The sequence below is a fragment of the Thermobia domestica genome, chromosome 2 (genome assembly GCF_964235325.1).
Source record: "Thermobia domestica chromosome 2, izTheDome1.hap1.1, whole genome shotgun sequence".
Taxonomy (NCBI): domain Eukaryota; kingdom Metazoa; phylum Arthropoda; class Insecta; order Zygentoma; family Lepismatidae; genus Thermobia; species Thermobia domestica.
Genome location: NC_137455.1, coordinates 228,589,286 through 228,595,316, shown reverse-complemented (window position 1 = coordinate 228,595,316; position 6,031 = coordinate 228,589,286).

Sequence of the window (6,031 nt, the reverse complement as noted above, 5' to 3'; positions counted from 1 at the left end):
AGGCATGAGATGAAGTCAGAAAAGTTTCATTAAGTAAGAAGGCTGTGACGTGGTGTTCTAGAAGAAGATGCTCAAATAAAAGTTTGTTTTTTGGAAGGGAGCGTATATTGAGAAATATGAAGACTAGAGCCATAACATGAAGAAATTTAATCGATGGAAGAAGCATGAGATTTATGAAAGTGCACAGTATTACCAGAATAAGTAGCAGTGAAAGTAACATGGAAGGTAGTTTTGGCCGCAAGTATAATTTGTTGTAAGATGTGAGGTCTGATAAACGGATGGATGTTTTGTAACGCTAGTGTTAAGAATGTTAGAAGTTCATCTAGATTAACAGGAGCATTGAGCGGATGTGGAGTGGTATGTGGCTGGGCCGGAGGCCTCAGTGGAACAATCAATTCAGGGTGTTCCTGAGCAGGTTCTGGTTTCGCTTTACATCGGTAGCTGTATGTTGGATGTTGCTCATTACAAGTAGCGCATTTCGGAGGTTGTTGAAGATTGGTACAGGCTCGGGTATTGTGAGGTCCGGCACAGTATCCACACTTACTTGTATTCTTGCAGTCTACCGTCTGGTGTGAATTATATAGCTGGCAGCGTTCACAGCGTACTGGCATAGGAGGGGTAGACCGTGAAGGTTCGACTCGATGTGTGTGGTTATAGATGGATGCTCCGGATGCTAACAGTTCGTCAATAGTCTCTTGATGTGAGGTGAGCACACGAACCATGTAAGTAGGGCACCGGTCGTTGCGAATCCGAATTACTTTGGTGAGCGTGTGTCCGTCGAGGGTCAGTTCTTGTATCTCCTCATCTGTATATGATGGATCTACCCCGCGTATGACCACTGAAAGAAGGACTGGGCGTCGTGGAGGCGGAGGTTGCTTCCGTCGAGGTGTGTTGAGTGCTTCCAACTTCGCGTTTTTGCCAAAAGTGTCGATTGGTACTTTGTTCCTGATCGTGCTGAACAGTCATGGATCTGTTGTCTTCAAAAGAATGCCATTTCTGGTGTGGATGATTTGCGTAATGGATGCCCGTGGCAGGTATTTCCGAAGTTGGACAGCAACCATCTTTGGTGTGTTGAATTTTGGATCGAAGTTGGTTAGAAGCATGGTGTGAGTTGAAGCTGCTTGTTGATTGTCGGTGTGGGATGCGGTGTTTCCTATATCCATTGGTCCTGAGTCTGATTCTGATGTTGAATCCATGTGATGCTTCTTTGCAGGAGGAGAATGCTGAAGACGGGTCGCATAGCTATCATTCTTGTCAGATGTTTGCGGTGACCTTGATCTGATGGATGAATGAGAGACTACAGATGCCGCTGATTCAATCGATCCTACTGAGTCCGTCCGTTGAAGATGATGCTTGCTGGTGTTCTTAGTACGAGCTGCAGATTTGTCCTTGCGTAGCTTCACCTTTGTAGAGCTCTCTGAGGGTCCGCTAACAACTGGTGGTAAACCATGGTGTTTTCCCTTGTTCTTACGACCTCCGACTGAGCCTGAGTCTGCCATAACAAAGTCCGTCCGTGGGCGATTGCCCAATGGTGTTAAGACGGCAGTGTAGGTGAATGTATTGTCAACTAGTGTGATGAGATGATATATTATAGTAGGTTTGACTACCCGTTCGGATAGTAGTCAAGGTGCAGCAGTTCACTTGCCAAACCTGTTGTACCGGTCGCCCTTGGCTAGATCAGTCTGACGAAACGGTACGCCACGGGATGACAAAGCAAAAAGCCGAGGATATGGAAAAGGAAGGAAAGCCAAAACTCGTCACCTCTTAACAGGTAACGCTTCAGAGCCCTGTATAGACAAAGCTCTGGAAAGTATGAGTTGTGGCATTTTTTTTTTCACTGTTAAACCGCAGACGATAACGTCGTCTCTTCGGGAGTGATATATATGGTAAACATTGGTTATGATTGATACACATATATGGTCTATGAGATTTGGCTACAACAATAATAAAGAAAGTCACTTTATTCATACACAGGTGAATTATTATTGTTGTGAAACATGTGATATGAGACAAGAAACACAGATATGGATGGGGAAGGTTGAGATGTAAGTGCTTAAGACAGACAGCGGTCAATGTTTGGTTGAAATAATTAAAAGTATGCTTATTTGAAGAGCGGAGCGAATGATGTGATGAAGTGCATGGACGCCACAGTACACAGGGATGTGTTAGTATTAACAAATGAGCTTATCTTCTGTGTTGGGGCTACTCAACACTGATGATAGACATGGGGGAAGCCCTTGTTAGAAGGAAACTCACTGTGCAAACGATGGGTATATGTGCGGATTGAATTCTGATGGATGATAGGTAGCGAAGAAATGATGGTCAGGGTGCTCCGGATGTTTCTGGCCATAGATGGAGAGTAGATGCCGCAGTGGAGGATAGTAATACTTCGGCGAGGTGGAAAAGTTACTATCAAGATATATAGTGTCCATAAGCGTATGGTGCTGGGTTCTCCATTTCTTATCTACGTAGCGGGAGCGAAGATCTTCCAGATGGCGTGTGATGTGCGGAAATTTGATTCTTTCGTATAAGAGACGTGTGGGACTAGGCAAGCTTATTCGAAATGCGAGTCGCAAAGCGTGGCGTTCTATAATACGTAGGCGCTTGTAGAAATCATCATTCGCACTAACCCAGGCGGTGTGACCATGAGTGAGACATGGGCGAAGGAATACCTTGTAGGTGTTTAGGACGGTATCCGCGTGCAGGCCCCAGGTAGTACCAACCAGGCGTTTCAATAGATTTAATCGGTTTTGTGCTTTCTCTTTAATAGACAGAAGGTGAGGTTTCCAAGATAATTTGGCATCAAAAACTACCCCCAGGTATTTAACAGTAGTGCTGGGGTGGATAGGTACACCTTCTACGTTAATAGCGAGTAAGGATGGATTGCGGCGTACTCGACTGCGTCTCTTATTTGGAAGTATTACCAGGGCTTGTGTTTTAGTACAATTCAATTTTAACTTCCATCGATTGCACCAGTTGCTAAAAGCATCTATAGCTTTTTGCAGAGAAATGTTGATTTGGTGCATAGTTTTGCAACAAGCCAGCAGTGCAGTATCATCTGCAAATGTGAAGGTGTAAATAGGCTCAGGCATCACGGGCAGGTCACTAACATACAATATATATAATAAAGGTGATAAGGCTGAACCTTGTGGGACACCAGTACAAGGAAAAATTGGAAAAGATAAACTATTATTAATGGAGATATATGCGAGACGATTCGTAAGAAAGTTGTACACCATACGTATATATGCGGCCGGAAGATCGAAGAAGTGTAACTTATATATAAGGCCATTATGCCACACGCGATCAAATGCCTTTTCAAGATCGAAGAGAAGAAGGCATGAGGGTGCAGTTCTATTATAATGGTTCGTGATGATGTTGCTAAGACGTAACAAGTTATCGAGAAGGCTATGTTCAGGTCGGAAACCTGCTTGGTGTTTAGGCAACAGATCATGAACTAACAGATGGCTATGGAGTCTCCGGACTATAATGCGCTCAAAGATTTTCCCCAGTGTGGAAGTGAGCTGAATGGGCCGATAAGAAGCTGGATGTGTTTTATCTTTATTAGGTTTCAGAAACATAAGTACTTTCGATACTTTCCAATCAGGTGGATAGTAGCCAGTTAGGAGGACAAAGTTGTACAGCGTTGCCAAAATATGAAGTAAAATAGCAGGACCTTCTTTAATATGGCGGTAGGTAATGCCATCAAACCCTGGTGCCGTGTTTTTCTTGTGATTTATCACTTTCGTAATATCCAGGGGCGTTATTGGTGCCGTTAAAGGTTGCTGATCATCCAGTGTATGGTCCATGTTAATTCCAAGGTATCCATTATGAGGGTTTGTATATCTGGCAATGCTCCTATAAAGAGTTGATCCATCTCGGAGAGAGGGTTCTGGCGTGAAGGTGGTCTGAAGAACTTGGGCAAATGCGTCAGCTTTCGCCGAGTCCGTGGTAAGAGCAGAATTCTTGTCGAGGAGAGGGTAGTGAGGAGTGCTGGTTTTCCCAATTAGCCGGTTGAAATGTTTCCAATACTTAGTTGGATGACTCTCCTCTGCTAAAGCATTAACTGTCTTTATCCAGTTGCGCTTTTTAAATTCTCGGATGTAATTTTGCACCATGCGAAGATACTGACGATGAAGTCGCAGTGTGGCTTCGTTACGGCTGTGGAGGTAATCCTTGTACGCTGTTCGAGCTAGAGATATGAGAGAGAGATAGTGAGGTGGTAATTGAGGCCGGTAAAGATTACCTGTGGTTTCAGGAATGTGATTTGCACCGCTGGTTTGAATGCTTTGCGTAATGCGATCTAAAGTCATGTCAAACGTAGAAATGTCAGATGGAAGTTGTATATCTGCTAGTACGTCGTGTATATCCTGCCGGTACATTATCCAATTGGCACGGTCAAAATTTGGCCGAGAACGGAGAGTTTCTTGAGGTGGTTTTGATCGATTAGGAAAAACTATGTATACCTTTACAGGATCATGATCGCTACCAATAGAATCGAGAACACTGACATCAAGATATGGGATTATACTAGATGAGGCAATTACCACATCAGGAGTTGTATTAGAGGATGGACGAGTTGCTCTCGGCAGTGGGCAAATTTCGCCGTTCGTGTGAGAAGTAATGAAATCAGAAAATAAACGTTTTTCAGTAGCATTTCTGCTATGGTAGTTAATGTCAGCCATGATAATATAGGAGCGAAAATTAGTATCCAGGTATGTGAAAAACGAAGTAGGTATGCGAACATGCGGTCGAACGTATATGGTTGCTACAGTGATAGGCGTTGATTTAAAATAAATGGTGACAATATTATGCTCCGGTAGAGGTTCGGGGAATTTGTGATGAATGGTTTTGATAGGTAACTTATGTTGAGTGCCAATAGCTGTTCCGCCATTTGCTCTCTGTCCCGGTGGTCCATCGTGGCGTGTGAATTGATAACCAGGAAAATAAACGGATTGTTTTGGAGTTAGGAAAGTTTCATTTAAGAGAAAACTGTGGACCTTATGTTCATGTAATAAAGCAGTAAGTAGGTCTTTCCTGGTACAGAGTGACTGGATATTAAGGTAAAGAAATGTTATAATAAAGCCCGTATCCATGATGTATGTCAGTTAAACTTGGGTTGTAAGAGGATGAATTTGAAAATGCACTGTCTGTCCAGAGTAGGTTGCTTTAACATCCAGGTTATAGAGTATTTTAGTTGCATATACAACTTGGTGGATTATGTGGGCCCGCAAGAAAGGATGGATGTTCTGGAGAGCAAGACTAAAGAAGCGGATCATGTCTTCGACTGTAACGGGTTCTCGAAGAGAATTATGCGGAGGCACTGGCGTATCTGGTGTACGTAAAGGCACTACTAGGTCGGGTTTAGTAGGCTCTGCTTGAGGTTTGGCCTTACATTTGTAGCTATAGGTAGGATGTGCATCATGGCAGGTGTTGCAATTTGGTGGCGCTGCTCCGTTAGGGCAGTTTTTAGTAAGATGGTTTTGACCACAGTAACCACATTTAGAGGTATTCGGACAGTTAGTTGTCAGGTGCTGGTTATAAACCTGGCACTTTTCACATCGAATCGGAAGAGGTGGAGGTGTACGAGACGGTTCTACTTTATGGCGGTGTTTAAATATGTAGGCACCATATTGTAATAAATGGTCAATAGCTTGCTGTTCGTTTGTCAGAACTCGAACTAGATAGGTCGGACCAGTATTGTTGCGTATACGAATACATTTTTGAATGTTCACGCCTTCAGCAGTAAGTTCTTCTTCCACTTCCGAGTCAGTTATCTCGGGATCGACACCCTTGATGACGACGGATAACAGCGGTGGTTTCCTTGGTGGTGGACCTTGCGTCTGGCGTGTCGGTTGTAAGACAGTAATATTTGCATTCTTGCCAAAGATCTCAAAGGAAGCCTTGTTACGAACGTGTCTATGAAAATCTGGGTTCTTGGAATTGAGAATGACACCATTGTTAGTGAAACGAATCTCTGTTATTTCCAATCGTGGTACGTATTTAACAAGTTGTTGAAAAATATGCTTTG